General features: G+C 36.1%; 1 long non-coding RNA gene across 1 annotated transcript in view; it reads left to right on the top strand.

Moving 5' to 3' along the window:
• Nucleotides 1-12,265: 12,265 nt before the first annotated feature.
• Nucleotides 12,266-22,926, top strand: part of LOC132729377 (uncharacterized) — a 44,371-nt gene continuing 33,710 nt past the window's right edge. Inside the window, exon 1 of the long non-coding RNA XR_009625612.1 lies at nucleotides 12,266-12,659. This is a non-coding gene — a long non-coding RNA (uncharacterized LOC132729377). The remainder of the gene's footprint in view (nucleotides 12,660-22,926) is intronic.

The following is a 22,926-nucleotide window of genomic DNA, read 5'->3' as shown; positions in this document are numbered from 1 at the left end:
TTTATGCATATATTATTATGTCTCCCCCACCTCGGGGGAGACATATTGTTTTTGCCCTGTCCGTCGTCCGTCCGTCAGTCCGTCCGTCCGTCAGTCCGTCCGTCCGTCCGTCCATTCTTCGTTTCCGGACGATAACTAGAGTTCCTTTTGACCTACAGCCCTCAAACTTCATAGGATGATTGGTCTTATAGAGCTGATGATCCCTATTGTTTTTTGGGGTCAGTAGGTCAAAGGTCAAGGTCACACTGACCGTTGGTCAATTTCTCGTTTCCGGATGATAACTAGAGTTCCTTTAGACCTACAGACCTCAAACTTCATAGGATGATTGGTCTTATTGAGCAGATGATCCCTATTGTTTTTGGGGTCAGTAGTTCAAAGGTCAAGGTCACAGTGACCGTTGGTCAATTTCTCGTTTCCGGATGATAACTAGAGTTCCTTTTGACCTACAGCCCTCAAACTTCATAGGATGATTGGTCTTATAGAGCAGATGATCCCTATTGTTTTTGGGGTCAGTAGGTCAAAGGTCAAGGTCACAGTGCAGTGGGGGAGACATGCGCTTTTTTACAAAAGCATCCTCTAGTTTGTTAAGGTTTGTAATAACTTAAATTGCTGCACAAAACCTATGGGGTCACAATAATTATTACTTTGTGACTAGTCATGACCAGTAGATACTAGATTACCCTTATTATGCCCCCATTTTGAAAAAAAGGGGGTATATTGCTTTGCACTTGTCGGTCCTTCGGTCCGTAGACCAAATGGTTTCCGAGTGATAACTAAAGAACCCTTAGGCCTAGGAACTTCAAACTTGGTATGGTGATTGGTCATGACCAGTAGATGACCCCTATTGATTTTGGGGTCAAGGGGTCAAAGGTCAAGGTCACATTGACCTTGAAAGCAAAAACGGTTTCCGATCAATAACTAAAGAACCTTAAGGCCTAGGAACTTCAAACTTGGTATGGTGATTGGTCATGACCAGTAGATGACCCCTATTGATTTTGGGGTCAAGGGGTCAAAGGTCAAGGTCACATTGACCTTGTAGGTAAAAACGGTTTCCGATCAATAACTAAAGAACCTTAAGGCCTAGGAACTTCAAACTTGGTATGGTGATTGGTCATGACCAGTAAATGACCCCTATTGATTTTGGAGTCAAGGGGTCAAAGGTCAAGGTCACATTGACCTTAAAAGCAAAAACGGTTTCCGATCAATAACTAAAGAACCTTAAGGCCTAGGAACTTCAAACTTGGTATGGTGATTGGTCATGATCAGTAGATGACCCCTATTGATTTTGGGGTCAAGGGGTCAAAGGTCAAGGTCACATTGACCTTGTAGGTAAAAACGGTTTCCGATCAATAACTAAAGAACCCTTAGGCCTAGGAACTTCAAACTTGGTATGGTGATTGGTCATGACCAGCAGATGACCCCTATTGATTTTGGGGTTAAGGGGTTAAAGGGCAAGGTCACATTGACCTTGTACGTAAAAATGCTTTCCGATCAATAACTTAAGAACCCTTATGCCTAGGAACTTCAAACTTGGTATGGTGATTGGTCATGACCAGCAGATGACCTATTGATTTTGGGGTCAAGGGGTCAAAGGTCAAGGTCACATTGACCTTGTAGGTAAAAACGGTTTCCGATCAATTAACTAAAAACGCTTAGGCCTAGGAACTTCAAACTTTGTGTGATGATTGGTCATGACCAGCAGATTACTCCTATTGATTTTGGGATCAAGGGGTCAAAGGTCAAGGTCACAATGACCTTGTAAGTAAAAACGGTTTCTGATCAATAACTAAAGAATGCTTCGGCCTAGAAACTTCAAACTTGGCATGGTGATTGGTCATGACCAGAAGATGACCCCTATTGATTTTGGGGTCAAAGGTCAAGGTCACATTGACGTTGTATGTTAAAACGGTTTCCGATCAATAATAAGAGAACCCTTAGGCCTAAGAACTTCAAACTTGGCATGGTGATTGGTCATGACCAGCAGATGACCCCTATTGATTTTGGGGTCAAGGGGTCAAAGGTCAAGGTCACATTGACCTTGTAGGTAAAAACGGTTTCTGATCAATTTACTAAAAAACGCCTAGGCCTAGGAACTTCAAACTTTGTTTGATGATTGGTCGTGACCAGCAGATGACCCCTATTGAGTTTTGGGTCAAGGGGTCAAAGGTCAAGGTCATGACCAGTAGATACTTTATAACCCTTATTAATTGTTTGATCACTGGGTCAGAAGTCATGCATAATAACCTTATCACATGACTAATTGGCTGCTGATAGGGGGCATACATGTTTTACAAACATATCTTGTTAATTGTTTGTTCACTGGGTCAGAAGTCATGCATAATAACCTGATCACATGACTAATTGGCTGCCAATAGGGGGCATACATGTTTTACAAACATATCTTGTTTAATTTATATAATGCCTTACAAATGCATCATCCTAAATATAAAAAAAACCTTTTCAGGCATATAACGCTCCGCCTAGCGGTGCTCTTGTTACTTGATGCTTTTACTTTCAGCTGTTTTAATTCCATTTTTCAAACAAAAAGTGGAGCTAATTCACGATCCACTCAGCAATGCCGTCGTTGGTAAATTTTTATGCTCCCCGAAAAAATTTCGGGGGAGCATATAGTCGCCGCCTTGTCCGTCCGTCCGTCTTTCCGTCAGTCCATCCATCCGTCCGTCCGCCCCGTTTTTGTGTCGCCTCTACGGAGTAGTGGCGACATATAGGGATCACTTCTCCGTCGTCTATCTGTCCGTCTGTCTGTCTGTCCGTCCGTCCGTCCGTCACAAAACTTGTCCGGACTACTCCTCATAAACTACTTGTGCAATTTCATCCAAACTTTACACGAATGATCAGTACCAAGTCTAGTTGTGCATATTGTCAGGATTTTCCGGTTCAATGATTTTTGTCAGAGTTATGGCCCTTTAATAATTTTTAATTTTAAAGTTTGTCCGGACTACTTCTCTTATACCACTAATGCAATTTCAATGAAACTTTACAGGATTGATCTGTAGCTCAAGTCCTTGCGCATATTGCACAGGTTTTTCCGGTTGAATGATTTTTGGCCGAGTTATGGCCCTTTGATAAAAAGGTTTCTTTTTCTGTGTGTTGCCAGATACACAAAAGCTTGTCCGGACTACTCCTCATAAACTACTGGTGCAATTTCATCCAAACTTTACACGAATGATCAGTACCAAGTCTAGTTGTGCATATTGTCAGCATTTTCCGGTTCAATGATTTTTGTTTGAGTTATGGCCCTTTAAAAATTTTTATTTTTAAATTTTGTCCAGACTACTTCTCTTATACCACTTATGCAATTTCAGTGAAACTTTACAGGATTGATCTGTAGCTCAAGTCCTTGCGCATATTGCACGGGTTTTCCAGTTGAATGATTTTTGGCCGAGTTATGGCCCTTTGATAAAAAGGTGTTTTTTTCTGTGTGTTGCCAGATACGCAAAAGCTTGTCCGGACTACTCCTCATAAACTACTGGTGCAATTTTATCCAAACTTTACAGGAATGATCAGTACAAAGTGGTTAGTCTAGTTGTGCACTGTCTGTCTGTCTGTCCGTCTGTCACAAAATTTGTCCCAACATGAAATTGTCCATCATGAGGCGACACATGTGATTACTGATCGCTCTTGTCTTGTCCGGAACATAACTTTGAAACAACAAGAGGTATCAACATGAAACTTTGTAGGTAGATAGATCTCAATGAGTAGGTGTGCAGTTCACAAGAACCGTAACTCTGCCTTGCCTAATTTTTGAATTACCCCCCTTTGTTTATTTTACACTTTGAAATTTGTCAGGGACATAACTCTAAAAGTATAAGAGGTATCAACATGAAACTTTGTAGGTAGATAGATCTCATTGAGTAGAAGTGCAGTGCACAAGAACCGTAACTCTGCCTTGCCTAATTTTTGAATTATCCCCCTTTGTTTATTTTACACTTTGAACTTTGTCCGGGACATAACTCTAAATGTATAAGAGGTATCAACATGAAACTTTGTAGGTAGATAGATCTCATTGAGTAGGTGTGCAGTGTACAAGAACCGTAACTCTGCCTTGCCTAATTTTTGAATTATCCCCCTTTGTTTATTTTACACTTTGAAACTTGTCTGGGACATAACTCTAAAAGTATAAGAGGTATCAACATGAAACTTTGTAGGTAGAAAGATCTCATTGGGTAGGAGTGCAGTGCATAAGAACCGTAACTCTGCCTTGTGTAATTTTTGAATCCCTTTGTTTATTTTACACTTTGAACTTTGTCCGGGACATAACTCTAAAAGTATAAGAGGTATCAACATGAAACTTTGTAGGTAGATAGATCTCATTGAGTAGGTGTGCAGTGAACAAGAACCTTAACTCTGCCTTCCCTAATTTTTGAATTATCCCCTTTGTTTATTTTTACACTTTGAACTTTGTCTGGGACATATTTCTTAATGTATAAGAGATATCAACATGAAACTTTGTAGGTACATAGATCTCATTGAGTAAGTTTGCAGTGCACAAGAACTGTAACACTGTCTTGCCTACTTTTGGAGTCATTGCCCTTTGTTTATTTTTACACTTTGAACTTTGTCTGGGACATATTTCATAATGTATAAGAGATATCAACATTAAACTTTGTAGGTACATAGATCTAATTGAGTAAGTTTGCAGTGCACAAGAACTGTAACACTGTCTTGCCTACTTTTGGAGTCATTGCCCTTTGTTCATTTTGATACTTTGAACTTTGTCTGGGACATTACTATAAAATTATAAGAGATATCAACATGAAACTTTGTAGATATATAGGTCTCATTGGGTGGAAGTGCAGTGCTTAAGAATCATTACTCTGCCTTGCCTTATTTTAAAGAAATTGCCCTTGTTTATTTTTACTTTTTGACTTTTGTCCTGGACATTACTTTAAAACTATTAGAGATATCAACATGAAACTTTGTAGGTAGCTAGATATAATTGGATAGAACTGCAACGCTTCAAGAACCTAAACAAAGCCTGGTCTAATTTTGGAGTTATTGCCCTTTGTTCATTTTTTTTATACTTTCCTGTGTCCAGAACCTTCTCGGGGAGCATCACCCGGTTCAACCGGTTCTTGTTTGGTAAAGATTTTGTTTATGGTCATTCACTTTAATGTAAATGAAGGTCCACATTGAAACTAAGAATACCGATTCACTTATATGAGTTCTATATTCCCCACCAATTTTCCACTAAAAAAGGTCAAAGTTAAGGTGGCTTCAGCCTGTTTTAACAAATCAATCGTAAATCTGGTCATTTTGCTAATTTAATCAAAAAGTTTACACCTAATGAGTTCCAACTTTTGCTGATTGGATTAGCCTTTCCAGGAAATTCCCCATACTTTTTTTTGGGCATCTGTCACATTATGCCCATTTTTAGCTCACATGTCACAAAGTGACATGGTGAGCTTTTGTGATCGCTATTTGTCTGGCCTTCTGTCCGTAAAATTATACTTTAAATGACATCTTCTCATAAACCGCTGAGCCAATTTCATACAAACTTCACAGGAATGTTCCTTTGGTAATTAACTTTAAAAATTATTCTCCAAGCAGAACTCTGGTTGCCATGGCAACCAAAAGAAAAGGCTTAAAACCTCTTCTTTTAAAAAAAACATAAGAGCTAATGCATAAATATTTGGCATGAAACAACATCTAGACAATGTCTATGAAGTTTGTTTGAATAAATACCCTGGGGTCAAAATTGGCCCCGCCCCCGGGGTCATTGATTTCCCTTATTTGTATATAATAAAACCTTAAAAAATCAAAATAGGCATAGCTTAGCTATTAAGCATGAAACATTTCTAGTGGGATGTCTACGAAGTTTGTTCAAATAAAAGCCTTTGGGTCAAAATTGGCCCAGCCCCAGGGGGTCATTGATTTTCCCTTTATGTATATAGTAAAAACTTAAAAAATCTTCTTTAAAAAATTCTAAAGAGCTATAGCTTAGCTATAATTAAGCATGTAACATCATCTAGTCGGTGTCTACCAAGTTTGTTCAAATAAATGCCCTGGGGTCAAAATTGGCCATGTCCGGGGGGTCATTGATTTTCGTAAAAACTTTAAAAAATTTCTTTTGGTCAAAATTGGCCCTGCCCCTAGGGGTCATTGATTTTCCCTTTATGTATTTAGTGATAACTTAAAAAGTCTTCTTTAAAAAAATCCAAAGAGCAAGAGCTTAGCTTTTTGGCATGAAACATTTCTAGTGGGTGTCTACCAAGTTTGTTCGAGTCAAGATTGGTCCTGCCCAAGGGGGTCATTGCTTTTCTTTTTATGTATATAGTACAAAAAATTAAAAAATCTTCCTTTAAAAAAACCTTTAGAGCAAGAGTTTAGATATTTAGCATTATACCTCTTCTAATGGGTGTCTACCATTTTTGTTTAAATAAGGGCTCTGGGGTTAAAATTGGCCCTGTCCCGGGGATCATTGATTTTCCTTATATGTATGTAGAAAAGACTAAAAAAATCTTCTGTAAATAAAAAAACACAAAGAGCCAGAATTTAGATATTAAGCATGAATTATCTTCTAGTGAGAGTCTCTCAAGTTTGTTCAAATAAAAGCCCCTGGGTAAAAATTGGCCCTGTCGCAGGGGGCCTATAAACAGGTGAGCGATTTCAGGGCCATTATGGCCCTCTTGTTAGGTAAAAATGTCAAAAGGTCAATATATGTATATCCCTTTTAAGGTTTTGTTTATGGTCATTAACTTCAGTAGTGATACAGCTGAAATTGTTACTTTATATTTGGATGCATCATCTAAATTTTTACCTGCCACACCTATTTTGTAGTCAAAGGTCATGGTCACTTGGTCCTCTCATAACAAATAATAAATCAGGTCACTCAATCATAGTACATTGATCAAGGAGTTTTTATGAAAATATGCCTTGGTATCAATCATAGTTATTCTAGGTCAGAAGGTAAAAGGTCAATTTCATTTTTTTTATATAGGTAATAACTTCATTTAAGACATTTAAACATGATATTCATTAATGCATATCAATCAGTTCTGACAGCCATGCCCATTTTAAGTCAAGTCAAAAGTCAAAATGATCTTAGAAAATGGTGCAGTATGGTATCAAACACTGGGAAAAGTAGTTGAGTCTGCTTTATGGGCAGTTCTTGTTTAGCATAGCAGTTGTCTGATACTAGTGTTTGCAATCACATTTCTGATTAAAGTTTTTGTATTGTTACATATATATCTTATTTCCTTAGTTGTTGAAGCTGCTTGCATTTGATATGATTTCTTTCTAAAAAGGCAATGTGTCTGTCCAATTTTGTTTATATAAAAGAGTCATCAAATCATGTATAAAATTTCAACTTTTTTAATCTTACATTGGTTTTCAGAATTGTTGCTCAAAAGTCAAGGTCATATACTTAGAAATGCAAATCTATGGACTAAGGTCAATGTATGCCTTGTTTGCCCCTTGACTTCTAGTGAAAGGGCAAGGTTATTTAACTCCATATGTAGGAAGGCCATAAATTCCATAGTTTAAAAATTCTCAACCTGTCAATGAAGAACATCAGGTTAAAATTGCTGTATGTAACAATGGTTATTATAAGTTTTTGGTCTGACTTACACTGTATGTCACTCCTTCCTGTCACATTTTTTCATAAGTTCTATGATTTTCCTTTACTGTATAATTTATGACTTATTAATAATCCTGCTGACGCGTTATTTTTTCAAATATAGTTCCATGTTTAATTTTATCATACAAAAAGTGAATTATTTCAAACTTGAAATGTGTCTCCCTCATCATCACCAACACCATGAACTATTAGCAAGATCCATAACTTTGTCTCATATATATTATGTTCTCTAAGCATTGCACTGTCTTAGATTAGTTGATACAAATTTATTATACCCCACCACAAAATTTGGGGAGGGGGGGGGGGCTATTATGGTTTCGCTTTGTCTTGTCTGTTTCCATTATCGTGTCTGCTTTATAAATCCTATACCAATTTAAGGATTTTTGGCCGGGTTGCACTGTTGCAAACCCGGGTTATAGTATGGTGAATGGGCGGCGGGCGGGCGTCCGGGCGAACGGGCGGGAGGGCGGCGGCTGGGAAAAACTTTCGTAACAGTTTTTCTCAGCAACTACTTATCACAGCCTTTTGATATTTGGTATACAGCATCAACACATGGTCCCATACTGTTGGATTCGATTTCAGGTCGGTCACTCATCTACTTCCTGTTTGCTGACCTAGTTAAATTTTCAACATTAATGGTCAATGCTAGGAAATTTTTGTAACAGTTTTCTCAGCAACTACTTATCACAGCCTCATGATATTTGGCATACAGCATTGACACATGGTCCCATACTGTGGGATTTGATTTTAGGTCTGTCGCTCATCCATTTCCTGTTTATTCCACTTAGTTAAATTAGTTAGATTTTTCAACATTAATGGTCAATGCTTGAAAATTTTCGTAACAGTTTTCTCAGCAACTACTTATCACAGTCTCTTGATATTTGGCATACAGCATTGGCACATTGTCCCATACCGTGGGATTTGATTTCAGGTCTGTCGCTCATCCACTTCCTGTTTATCCACTTAGTTAAATTAGTTAGATTTTTTGACATTAATGGTCAATGGTAGGAAATTTTCATAACAGTTTTCTCAGAAACTACTAATCACAGCCTCTTGATATTTGGCATACAGCATTGACACATGGTCCCATACTGTGGGATTCGACTTTAGGTGTGTAGCTAATCCACTTCCTTTTAACCTACTGAATTAAATTTTCGACATTGATGGTCAATGGAAAATTTTTTGTCGTAACATCACAGCCTCAGGATATTTGGTGTACAAAATGCAACCCGGCCTTTTCTGTCTTTTGACCCATTTTCTTCAAATTTGGCTCAAATGTTCACCTCAACAAGAGAATGTGCAGAATCCATGTTGCCAATGTGTCAGCTCAAGGTCACAATTCAAGGTCAAAGATCAAACAATCAAATACTAGACAGTATGTCGTGTCAGCTCTGTAAGTCCTACACTAATTGAAAGATTTTCTTCAAACTTGGCTCAAATGTTCACATCAGCAAGGGGATGTGCAGAATCCATGTTGCCAATGAGTCAGCTTAAGGTCAAGGTCACAATTGAAGGTCAAATATCAAATAATCAAATATTAGACAGTATGTTGTGTCCGCTCTGTAAGTCCCACACTAATTGAAAGATTTTCTACACTCTTGGCTTAAATGTTCATCTCAACAAGGTAATGCGCAGAACCCATGTTGCCCTTTTGCTGGCTTAAGGTCAAGGTCACAATTGAAGGTCAAAAAATTGACTAAGCACTCTTAGTTTGATAAATATATTATTGGACTTAAGACTTTACCAATTTTCTATGGAAAGAATGAGTCGAGCGAGCTGGCATTTCTGTTTAAATTCTTTTTTTATACCCCCCCACAACAAAGTTGTAAGGGGGGTTTACTGGAATCAGGTTGTCCGGCCGTCCGTCCGTCAGTTTTTTCTTGTCCACCCAATAACTTAAGATTCCTTTGACCTTTAGTCTTCATATTTGGCATGGAGGTTAGTCATGATTAGAAGATGACCACTATTAATTTTTAGGTCACCAGGTCAAAGGTCAAGGTCACAAGGGGCCTTGACTTCAAAAAGCTTGTCAGCCCAATAACTTAAGATTCCTTTGACCTACAGTCTTCATATTTGGCATGGAGGTTAGTCATGATTAGTAGATGACCCCTATTGATTTTGAGGTCACCACGTCAAAGGTCATGGTCACAGGGGCCTTGACTTCAAAAAGCTTGTCCGCCCAATAACTTTAGATTCCTTTGACCTTAAGTCTTCATATTTGGCATGGAGGTTAGTCATGATTAGTAGATGACCCCTATCAATTTTGAGGTCACCAGGTCAAAGGTCAAGGTCACATGGGCCTTGACTTCAAAAAGCTTGTCCGCCCAATAACTTAAAATTCCTTTGACCTACAGTATTCATATTTGGCATGGAGGTTAGTCATGATTAGTAGATGATCTCTATCAATTTGAGGTCACCAGGTCAAAGGTCAAGGTCACAGGGCCTTGACTTCAAAAAGCTTGTCTGCCCAATAACTTGAGATTCCTTTGACCTACAGTCTTCATATTTGGCATAGATGTTAGTCATGATTAGTAGATGACCGCTATTGATTTTGAGGTCACCAGGTCAAAGGTCAAGGTCACAGGGGCCTTGACTTCAAAAAGCTTGTCCTCCCAATAACTTAAGATTCCTTTGACCTACAGTCTTCATATTCGCCATGGAGGGTAGTCATGATTAGTAGATGACCCCTTTTGATTTTGAGGTCACCAGGTCAAAGGTCAAGGTCACAAGGGCCTTGACTTCAAAAAGCTTGTCCGCCCAATAACTTAAGATTCCTTTGACCCACAGTCTTCATATTTGGCATGGAGGTTAGTCATGATTAGTAGATGACCCCTATTGACTTTGAGGTCACCAGGTCAAAGGTCATGGTCACAGGGGCCTTGACTATAAAAAGCTTGTCTGCCCAATAACTTTAGATGCCTTTGACCCACAGTCTTCATATTTGGCATGGAGGTTAGTCATGATTAGTAGATGACCCCTATTGACTTTGAGGTCACCAGGTCAAAGGTCATGGTCACAGGGGCTTTGACTATAAAAAGCTTGTCCGCCCAATAACTTAAGATTCCTTTGACCTACAGTCTTCATATTTGGCATAGAGGTTAGTCATGATTAGTAGATGACCCCTATTGATTTTGAGGTCACCAGGTCAAAGGTCAAGGTCACAGGGGCCTTGACTTCAAAAAGCTTGTCCGCCCAATAACTTGAGATTCCTTTGACCTACAGTCTTCATATTTGGCATGGAGGTTAGTCATGATTATTAGATGACCCCTATTGATTTTGAGGTCACCAGGTCAAAGGTCAAGGTCACAGGGCCTTGACTTCAAAAAGCTTGTCCGCCCAATAACTTAAGATTCCTTTGACCTACAGTCTTCATATTCGGCATGGAGGTTAGTCATGATTAGTAGATGACCCCTTTTGATTTTGAGGTCACCAGGTCAAAGGTCAAGGTCACAAGGGCCTTGACTTCAAAAAGCTTGTCCCCCAATAACTTAAGATTCCTTTGACCCACAGTCTTCATATTTGGCATGGAGGTTAGTCATGATTAGTAGATGACCGCTATTGACTTTGAGGTCACCAGGTCAAAGGTCATGGTCACAGGGGCCTTGACTATAAAAAGCTTGTCTGCCATCTAAATTTAGATGCCTTTGACCCACAATCTTCATATTTGGAATGGAGGTTAGTCATGATTAGTAGATGACCCCTTTTGATTTTGAGGTCACTGGATCAAAGGTCAAGGTCACAGGGACCTTGACAAAAAAAGCTTTTCTTCTCAATTGCTAAAGAATGCCTGTCCGCAGTGTATTGATTTTGACATTTTCACATTTGAATCATGTAGTATACATAACTTAGCAATGCACTGGCTTAGTAACCTCAGATTTGGCAGGGAGGTTGTCCTTGAGCTCTAAATGGCCACTGTTGATTCTGACAATGTGGTATGCGGGGGTAATCACGCCATGATAGTGGCAGTTCTAGTTTGTTTTACTCTTACTCTGTTTTTACGTTTTTGTTTTACTGTTATTACTCATACTATTTTTTTAACAAAAACAATTTAGAAGTTTGCACTTGATCAAAATAACAGCACCAACATGTAGTCCAGTTTATCTTGTTATTCTATGAGCACCTATAATAAATTAACTTTTTCAAGTCCATTAATTTTGCTAACAATATAACTCTTTAAACAACTTTAGTTTGGTCTCAAATATATTTCTTGCTGACAGTATTATTTTTCCACTTGATTTACATGTGCTGGAAATTTGACTATAGCATGGGAGTAGCCAGATAAGATGTACTATGCAGAGCTAGACATCATTTAGCCTTTTGAATAATGTTGTAAATCCATATACACTACTATAATAATTTAAAATAATTGAAAATGAAGCATTTAAAATATGGTATTTAATGCAAGATAACATGTTTTAAAGTCATTTTTTTATGGACACATTTTTTACACTTTTTCTTATACAGTATCTGTGGCATAATTGACTTATGGACACATTTGTCCACTTTTTCTTATCTCACAGTCTTTGTCCACTTTTTCTGGACACACAGTCTTTACAGTTTCTGTGGCAGCATTGTCTTATGAACACATTTTTTTAGACTCTTTCCTATTCAGTCTCTAGCTAGCTGTGACATCATTGTCTTATGGACACATTTTTTACATTTTTTACATTTTCTTATACAGTTTCTGTGGCATCATTGTTTTATGGACACATTTTTTTGGTTTTGTTTGCTATGTTGCCAGTCATACCAATACTATTAAGTTATAATTAAGGATATTTTCCAGTTTTTTTCAGCACAGAAGATATCATGTGCCCTCTTAAGCATTATTTTAAGCACAAGGGGGCACCTGACTGGAGCAACTGACTTTCCTTAAGCAAATTTGTAGGATGAGAAGCATTCATGTTCTTTATTTAGTGAACTCACTTAGTGACTTGATTTAAAGAATGATGTAATTTATATTTTCCGGGACTGATGGAGTGCATAAAGAAGAAAACTAGAGATCAATTGCAGCAGACTGTAGGCGACTGTTATTTTGGAGTTGTTTGCATTTCATTAAATGGTGAGTATTACATGTCTAATGCAGAAAATTCTTTGATTTTTGTTATTTGCAATTTGTTAGCATAATTGAAGGTACGATTGTTTCGTATGTTGTTTGTTTTGTTTTAGTATGTTTTTCTCTTATTTGGTTAGATCTATACTTTATATAAATGTTTATTTGTGTTTTGAAAATTGATATTTATTAATGATATTCATATTCATTGGGATTAAATTCAAATGCTGTTGGTGACGAAACAGTTGCCTTAGACAATTTGCAAACCTTGGTCATATTGAATTCCGTAGAAGCTACTCTCCCACACAAAACAGGTCTAAATCATACATGCCATGATTTCTAGACTGTTTTACTCAGGACACTTTAAAAAATGTTAAAAATTGTAAATATGTATCCTAGTATATTAATATTTACAACTTGCAAATATTATGATACAGTTAAGCATGTGCTATGCTTTATCCAGTGTCTATTCTAGGATTTCAAAATTAGGGGTGATTTTCCCCCCTCTATTTCAAAAAAGGGGGCAATTTTCAAAATCAAGGGGTGCCAATGTAAACTGCCAATGTTAAATAGTCTGCAATAAGTTTAAACTGAGGTGTTCAATCAATAAAATAATTAAAACTAAGGCAGCAGAAGTTGTGCCCCCTTAATTTTTTTACGAAAACAAATCATTATAGAACTGTCGTGAATGAGGGATTGACAATACAAAAAATAGACCTATCTTTCACTTTTAGATCGAAGCCAATCTAGGAATTGTCTCATTTTTCTTGATTATTTTCTACACTAAAATGGTGCCCGACTGTCAGACCTAGCACACTAGTTATGGCCGGTAAGGAACATTCTGTTAATTTCCGTCAACTCAAGTAACCAGTACCATACGGTACTAAATTTTTATAATGAGCTTACAGTTACTTCCCTTCAGTTTCCGGTGTAAATGTATACAAAACAACCAAATATAATGCAGAATGGAAGTTTAAGGATTTTATAAACATTTTTTATAGATGCGAGATTTTCACGCTCATGATTTTGAATTGTGCGCGATCTGTGAAATACTAGCGTGAATCGCGTAATCGAGCATCCTAGAATAGACACTGTTTATCACTGTGGTTGTGTAAGGTCTAAATGTTAAAAAAAGCCCCAAAGCCAGAACTATCACGAAGGGGGGGATTAAGCAGTCAGACACAGCGATCTCCAAAAAGTCATGGCGATTTATACTACAAATCAATGTGCATGTAGTCATCCTTAAATCAATCTGAAGATGGAATAGTTTTTTTAAAACCTGGAATACACTTAAAATGATTCTATTTTCATGCCCTCACTAAAAATATATTTGACCAAAAGTCATGAAGATTTATAGAAATGTTTGTCAGCAGGTGTAGTTGTGCACCTAGGGGTTTGATTGTGGAATTATTCAATATTTACAGAGTTATCGCCCTTTACTAAGTAATTAATCACTCTTTTTTGCAATATTTTTAACTTGTGTCTTGCGTCACAACTCCAGGAAATATTTGACCTAAAGTCATGTAACTTTACAGAAATGTTCGTCAAAAGGTGTAGTTTTGCACCTGGGGGTTTAATAGTGGTATTATTCAGTATTTGTAGAGTTATGCTCTTGACTTAGTTATTTTTTTTGCAATTTTCAACTTATATTTTGCGTTAACCCCCAAAAAAATTTTGAAGTCATTTAATATGCATAAGTAAATTTGCATTTTCCACAATATAAATGTGACAAAACGATTAAGTTTCACATGACACAGGTAAAAAACCACTATTATCTATCACATGTTATCATGTGTCGATCAGGACTAGAACTTATCTTATAAAAGTGAGTTTAAATAGAATTACTGATATACATGTATGTTCTTCTTTTTAGCTCACCTGAGCTTGATCAGGGTGAGCTTTCAGGATCTTTGAATTTCCATCAAACTTTGTCAGGATGCTTGTCTATGTGATAGCTTAGATAAGTTCGAAAATATGTCATCTCAGATGAAAAACGAGGTCACTGGAGCTTAAAATAGAAAAACCTTGTTAACACTGTAGCGGTCACATTTTTGCCTCAATCATCATCAAACTTGGTCAGGATGCTTGCCTAGGTGATATTTCGGATGAGACTGAACATGGGTTTTTTCGGATGAAAAACTAGGTCACTGGAGCTAAAAATAGAAAAATCTTATTAACACTCTAGCGGTCACATTTTTGGCTCAATCATCATCAAACTTTGTCAGGGTGCTTGTCTAGCTCGAATAGGTAGGAACATGGGTTATCTTAGATGAAAAACTCTGTTAGATAGCTAAGATATTTAGCATGAAACATCTTCTAATAGGTGTCTATCAAGTTTGTTCAAATAACCCTTGCAGAAATTACTGGTAATTTACCAGGATTTTACTAGGATTTTAATTGGAAATCCCAGGAATATTTACAGGGATAATTCCTAGGAAATGCAAGGAAATCTGAGGAATTTCCAGTTACTGGCTGGCGGTAATTGGAACGACTGAAAACTACTGGTAATAACTAGAAAAAAAATGTGAAACCAGGAATGTCTTAGATCGACTTGTTCTGGAAAATCCTAATCACTGAGAATGACCTGCCCACGGTATTTGGAACATTTTTTCTAGTAATGCCTTGGCATTTCAAAGAACTTGGATATCCCAGAAGTTCCTGGTCTTTCCATGATCTTAGGAATGGCTGGAATTGCCTAGGATTGCACTGTACTGGAAATTCCCAGCAACTGGGTATGACTTGACCACAGCTGAAATACTGTTACTAGGGCCACCAAAGGATCATTACAATTAAAATCAAATAATCGGTTTTGTAGAAGATATCATTACAAGAAATTGCTGACAATACAAGATGCCATTGGACACAGGGCAATCACATTACTTCACATAAGCACATTGTACTGATGTGAACTAAAATGTGCACTTTTAAATCCAGTTAAATGACAAGCAGTTCAACATCAGTCATAAGCAAACTATTAAATTTAATAAAAAGCATGATTGCATATGAAACAAAGTATTTTCCTTACAGTTTAATTGTTTTTGTATTGTTTAGACACACTTCTTTAGATATATCATTGTAGTTACTGGAATGCAATGAGCTTTGGCAATAACACTTTACTTAAGATTCCTTTTTTTAAAACAGTGTAACATGTGACACCTCTTTGAATTTAGCACTAAAAGTTAAAACATTATAATACTTGACTAGGTCACTCCTAGATTTTAATTTGCTTTCATCATTTTCTTAACTGATTGAATGAGGGACATCACTTAAACAGTCTAAGAAACATCACTTAAACAGTACAAAACATGACGCAAGAAACCTCCAGTATTACATGCAACTCCTACATTTTCTATTGCTGTCTTCTGAAATGAGTAAATCCTTGCTGCAAGATCCAATTTTTGCCGGTTTAATAATTTTCTTGTCATCAAATCTTTCATACTGAGAATCTCAGTAATCCACTGAATTTGATGATCTCTGGGTAATCAAATGAAATGTTGATCTTTGGTAATCCAACGACTTCTTTGCATTTTTCACATAATATATATATATATATACACAACAGATAGGAAGCTCTAAAAATAGATAATAGTCAGATTTAGACCCACAATCCTTTGCAGGCTTCGGTGATATTTGGGTTTTCTTGATAGTCTCCAATTTTCGCACTCTCAGTAAACTTGGACGATATCCATGAATTATTGTTTACATACCCCGACATAGATTTTCATCAGAGAAATATTTGTATAGAAAAGTGTGTATAGTACCTTTTACAATAAATAACTATTGCTTTTTATTTAAGCAAAAAAATGTTTCATCTTCCTCCGGGAATTCAATATGACGGTGTTTTGGCTATTTTTACCCAGGATGCATCTAATCTCTGAAAATCCCGCAACATATGATAACTTATAAGAACACAATTCTGCCAATACTGAATTTAACTGTGTGACATCACAGTTTCTTTTCCATGTATATTTAGCTCCATGGCATTTTGTACAACTTGCCCTCTTTCAATTAACTGAAGAATTTATTTTTCTATATCAAAAGTTTTTGACCCGTTTTATGGATTTAAGCTCTCACTCTCCTCAGCTTTGAACATCATCCACAAGTTGGTTGAACTCCTGCCTATGTGGTCTTGTGGTACCAATTCATATCTGAAATCAAACAAATACATTTCTCTACATGATGGAAATATACCAAGATATTTGAATACGAAATAAATACTAATCACTTGGCAGGACGTGAAGTAGATGCACACTTGGTTCAAGCAAGTAAAATCATTGCAAACTTGACAAAATGGTTTCTGTGTCTTAAATATTTACCAAAACTCACATATTTTTTCAGGTAAGTGGGTTTGTATGTTATTTGATTTTTTTTTTTAAATGGCCATTCATGAAGGAAGTGTTTATGACACACTCTGTTCTGGGCCTCAGATTTGTAGCTTTTGGTTATACAAAGCTATTGAAGTTATAAACTGGTCATGTACATATTTTGAAAGTGGATAAGTGAAAATCCAGGGCGGTTTTTATGCTCATTTATTCACATATGTAAGTTTTTGAAGTTCACCAAAAAAGGCAAACTAATGAAAATATACTGTGTATTTTTATTATTATTATTTATTATCATTGTTATTCTGTAATTAGTGATGTTGATCATTATTTCTGTAAAGTTGCGTTGATTCTAACTCGAGCACATCAAGGAAACAAATAACACAACATAATGAAACGGTTTTTACGTAGTCAAGGGAAATAACTCTACAAAAACGGGATAAATCCCACAAGCGGAACCCAAGGTGCACAACTACATATGTGTGACCAACCTTCCCGTTAGGTTTAATGACTCTATGTCAAATCCTTTTTGATTTCATGTGACAAGTTTGAAATTGCAAAAATTTTCAAAGTCAAGGTCAATAACTCTAAAAAATAAAATAAATCCACACGAAAATATCCAGTGCACAACTTCACATGCTGATCAAACATTCCTGCAAAGTTTCATGACTATGTCAAACCCATTTTGAGTAACATGCGACACAAGTTTGAAAATTGCAAAATTTTACTAAGTCAAGGGCCCAATAACTCTAAAAATACTTTATAAATCCAGACAAAAATACCCATGGTGCACAACTACACATGCTGATCAACATTCTGTAAAGTTTCATGACTCTAGGTTAAATACTTTTTTGAGTTACATCCGACACTAAAGAGAACGGACGGACAAGGGTAATTTATCTAAATGCTCGCCACTTAAGTGGGGCCACAAAAATATCTTTTCAAGTGTGTTCAACCACTTCACGTTCTGCCCCCTAATACAATAACAGATTACAGTCATCGAATTTAGCACTGGCCCAATGGCCCTATGACCAGTGTAAATTTTTAAGAGAATTTAGTTAAATTAGAGTAGAATATATTCAAAAAACTGGAATTCGGACGAATATATTCAAAAATCTTAAATTCAATGACTGAGATTATGGCAATGTATTCAGGTTAGTGCTTAAAGTATGACACTGTTTGTGCTATTTTTGTTCTTTGCAAATCATCATGTGGGATTTATTTTAATGGACCAGTATTCAGATTCTCTAGTATAGGCTTAGACAGTGTCAAAGACAAACCATTTTAGCTAGGCTGTCACCTGGACCACTGACCGATAAAGTTTTGGTGGCCTAGACAACTTTTTAGTGGTCCAATAATTCCTATACATGCACAGAAATCTAGAGATTAAATCACACACAAACACACACATACAAATCAAAAACAAACAGAAAACATGATTTCTGTTTCAAATAAATTTTTTGGAGGTATCTTAATGTGATATTTAAAATACAGTCTGTCAGTAATGTGTTATTTTAAAATACAGACATGATGTAGGCTTATTGAACATCATCTTTTCTTGTTGATCTTGTTTATCATATTCTAATATAAAACTAGATCTAGATCAACAAAAATTAATGGTGATATAAAAATATTGTTTCTTTATGAAAAACTTTTTTTTTCTAATACAAGTTCAAAATTGCTAAGGTAGTGAACTGTCTGCATACTAGGGTATTGAACTGTCTTGGGGTAAAATTGTCTTGGGGTAAAAAAAACTTGTTACCATGCATTTTTCAAAACAATATTTTAAACTTTTAGAGGGCATAAGCAAATAATTTCCTGCAGGGAAGCAGAGCCATCTTCAACGATGCTTTGTTTTTTAATTATTATAATTATATCTTTCCTGTTCAACAAAGAAATAAATAAAAACAGGTCGCGAAAATATGTGACAAATGTACGTTTACGCATTTTCTCCAGTAAGGTTTAAGTATCTTAACTGTAACTAGGAATAAGCTGGAAATACAATTATTATTTCTATTGTTTCAGTCGGCAAAATTGTTACAAAATAATGCTTTTAGAAGTGAAGAAAGGTCATAAAAAATAATCTCTAGACTCTTCATTTTTTCTAGGGGTCCATAAACACGCCGGCTCTGTTTGGGAAAAAATCAGTGCATTTATGATAATACTTACAGTGAATTTCACCGATTGCAGCTTTGAAGGTCTTCTTCTGATAATTTGCTTGAGCTATTTCACCTTCCTCGTTGTATGTCTTTATTGGGGAGACGATATCAGTTCACTGTTGATATGAGACGAAGTGTCTGCCGTCTTTGAATATTGCGCCGCACAATAAACCTGTGTTCTACGTAATAAACCTGTGTACTACGTCAGTAACATGTGCTTGATTTCGCATAATTTCGTGTAATTCCGTTGTTTTTGTCGTCAATACAATATGACTGAATAATTTCAATTAGTATCGTTGAATTTTATTTCACAAATCTATTATTTTAAGCACAACAAGCGCTTAAATTTCATACAAAGCTACAGTACAGTAGTTTCCAAAACAATTGTGTTGCTACGTCATCAGTATACGTATCCAATACGTTCATGAAAATATGCTCGTCTCGGTTAGCGTAAATATACGGATATTGCTCGAGTATAATCGTAAGGTTCGCTGGTTAAGTAAAGACTAAGTTATCATCGTTAATTTCCGTCAGCATAAATATGACCTGCCACATATAGGCCTACTTTAATTCAGGACTCTCGATTGACGCGGGGATTCAGGTTTTGACTCGTGAAAATTTGGAAATGCACAAATTTGACACGTGAAAAAATCTGCACAAGAATCAATTTGCCACATTGGATTTTCAACCATGCAATAATAATCACCTTACTGTAAATCCACCCCTAATTAGATCTACATATGTTCAAATCACACTCAATAAAAATGTCATAATTAAAAATTACATACATCAGATGTCAATTATTGATTATTTTTTATGCCCCCACAATGTGGGTGCATATAGCGTTGCACTTGTCCGTCCGTCAGTCCGTCCGTACGTCCCGAAATCTTGTGAACGCAACTCCTCTTAAACCGTTATGGCAGATTTTGCTTAAACTTACAGGGATGAACAACCTTAATGTGTAGATGGTAGTAAAGGAAGGAATTTTCCGCTGCGACCAAATTTAACAGAATTATGGCCCTTTGTTGATTTTTTCACTAGATACTATGTAGAAATTTTGTGAACGCAACTCCTCTTAAACCGGATGGCAGATTTTGCTTAAACTTACAGGGATGAACAACCTTAATGTGTAGATGGTAGTAAAGGAAGGAATTTTTGCTGCAAACCAAATTTAACAGAATTATGGCCCTTTGTTGATTTTTTCACTATATACTATGTAGAAATTTTGTGAACGCAACTCCACTTAAACCGCGAATGGCAGATTTTGCTTAAACTTACAGGGATGAACAACCTTAAGGTGTAGATGGTAGTAAAGGAAGGAATTTTTGCTGCGACCAAATTTAACAGAATTATGGCCTTTTTTAATTTTTTCACTATATACTATGTAGAAATTTTGTGAACGCAACTCCTCTTAAACAGGGATGGCAGATTTTGCTTAAACTTCCAGGGATGAACAACCTTAATGTGTAGATGGCAGTAAAGGAAGGAATTTTTGCTGCAACCAAAATTTAACAGAATTATGGCCCTTTGTTGATTTTTTCATTATATACTATGTAGAAATTTTTGTGAACGCAACTCCTCTTAAACCGGATGGCAGATTTTGCTTAAACTTCCAGGGATTAAACAACCTTAATGTGTATATGGTAGTAAAGGAAGGAATTTTTGCTGCGACCAAATTTAACAGAATTAATATATGGCCCTTTGTTGATTTTTAGTTTTCAACTTGTGGCACATGTAGTCCAAAAAATATTTGACCTAGAGTCATAAGATTGACAGAACAGAGGCGTGTGGGGGCATCCGTGTCCTATGGACACATTTCTAGTTTAAGGTTTATAATACAGTACGTCTTTGATTTACTTGGAGTGCCTGTACATTTGTTATTTCTTTTTGGATTATATATTCCTATTATCTATTTAATTAAAAATGGCCAATATGATAAAATTGTCATAAATGCAGGTTGACCATTAAGGTCAATTGATTATTAAATTTCAATTAAATAATAATAATAATAATAATAGTAATCCTAGAAAAATTATTATTAAATAGATCTAGATCAGTATGTTGTTTTATTTTAAAAAAGAAAAAAAAACATTTTTATTTTTCAATTTTATTGTCTTCCTTCTTTATTTACTTGTTTACTTTCAACCAAAGAGAATTCCTAGTCTTTTTAGGAATTATGTAAGATTCAAGGAATTTAGCCACAGATGTTAAGGATTTGTTCTACAAGATAAATTCTAAGTAATTCCTAAAGACTAGGAATTTTGCAAAATCTTAAGTCTAGAAATCTTCAGAAATAAATTACAATTCCTAGAATAACTTAGAAATTGATGAGTTGTTTAAAAATTATTAGAAATGCCTAGTTCTCAGTAACTGGTATTTCCTAGGCCATACTAGAATAGCCAAGACTGGTTTTAACATTCTGGAATTTTCTAGGATAATAACTGGGAAATACTGGGACTTTTTAAATACCAGTATATATTTCTGCAAGGGTACTGTATAATTAGACTCTCTCCAAGGCCTATAACTTTAATTTATAAAAAAAAATTAGCCCTTTTGTGAACTTAAAAAATTTAACATTATCAAGGCTCTTTTACTATCAAGCACTTAGAATAGTCGAGCGTGCTGTCCTTCCGACAGCTCTTGTTATAATAAAATAAGAAAAAGATTCCGATAACCCGTCAAATGTTAGTCATTTATCATTGTGACATTGTAGTATATCTTCAATAATAACTATCTAGATACAAGTCTTTAAAGGGATTCGAATCCACAGGGAAAAGGGGCAAGTTATTTCCATGAACGACCTTAAAAGTATACATCAACCGCATATATTTCTTAATTAAATCTCAATTAAATTAGATATACCGTGCTCATCCTTGAAAATTAAAATCACAGATTTTTTTTAAATCTATGGTATTCTAACTTAATGCGTCTAACTTGAATAAAGAAATCAATAAACTATGTACAGGAAGCTGCGTTCCCTATAACAGGTCAGGTAATCTTTACTTAAAAAAACTGACAGTACATATATTCATGGTGAACACCTATACTGTGTAGAATTTTAAACATAACATATCTACTATCTTTGAAGTCTAAACATGTTCATTTTATGTTTACATGTACAAAGGGACAATGTAACAATTATCAATATTTTCTAATATTAAATTTAAGCAAAGTATATCTTTAAAGAAGAATGAAAGAAACACCTGACCATACAAAAAAAGAAGAATATAAAACGTTACCTTTCTTCACCGCCGCAGCGCTTGACCCGCCGCTCTTGTGAAAGCTGTGGCCAGTGTGATATAAGGTCTTATTGATATCAAGTGATATTAACTTTTGTTCAAGATGAAACAACCATTTTCATTGGCTGAAATAAGTCGTGGCCACAAGATAATAACTCGTGGCCTCAATATAATAAGTCGTGGCCACAAGATAATAACCCGTGGCCACGAGATAATAAGTCGTGGCCACAAGATAACATCTTGAGGCCACAAGATAATAACTCGTGGCCACAAGATAATAAGTCATGCACGAGATAATATCTTGAGGCCACAAGATAATAACCCGTGGCCACAAGATAATAACTCGTGGCCACAAGATAATAACTCGTGGCCACGAGATAATATCTTGAGGCCCCAAGATAATAACTCGTGGCCACGAGATAATAAGTCGTGGCCACGAGATAATATCTTGAGGCCTCAAGATAATAAGTCGTGGCCACGAGATAAAATAAAACTGCAAATGTCACCTCTATGCCACCGTACAAATGTCACCGATTGTAGTCGAATTAAATCCGTC

Source organism: Ruditapes philippinarum, unplaced genomic scaffold (genome assembly GCF_026571515.1).
Source record: "Ruditapes philippinarum isolate M1 unplaced genomic scaffold, ASM2657151v2 ctg3936_1_1_1_1, whole genome shotgun sequence".
NCBI lineage: Eukaryota > Metazoa > Mollusca > Bivalvia > Venerida > Veneridae > Ruditapes > Ruditapes philippinarum.
This window is presented reverse-complemented; position numbering and strand designations above follow the sequence as displayed.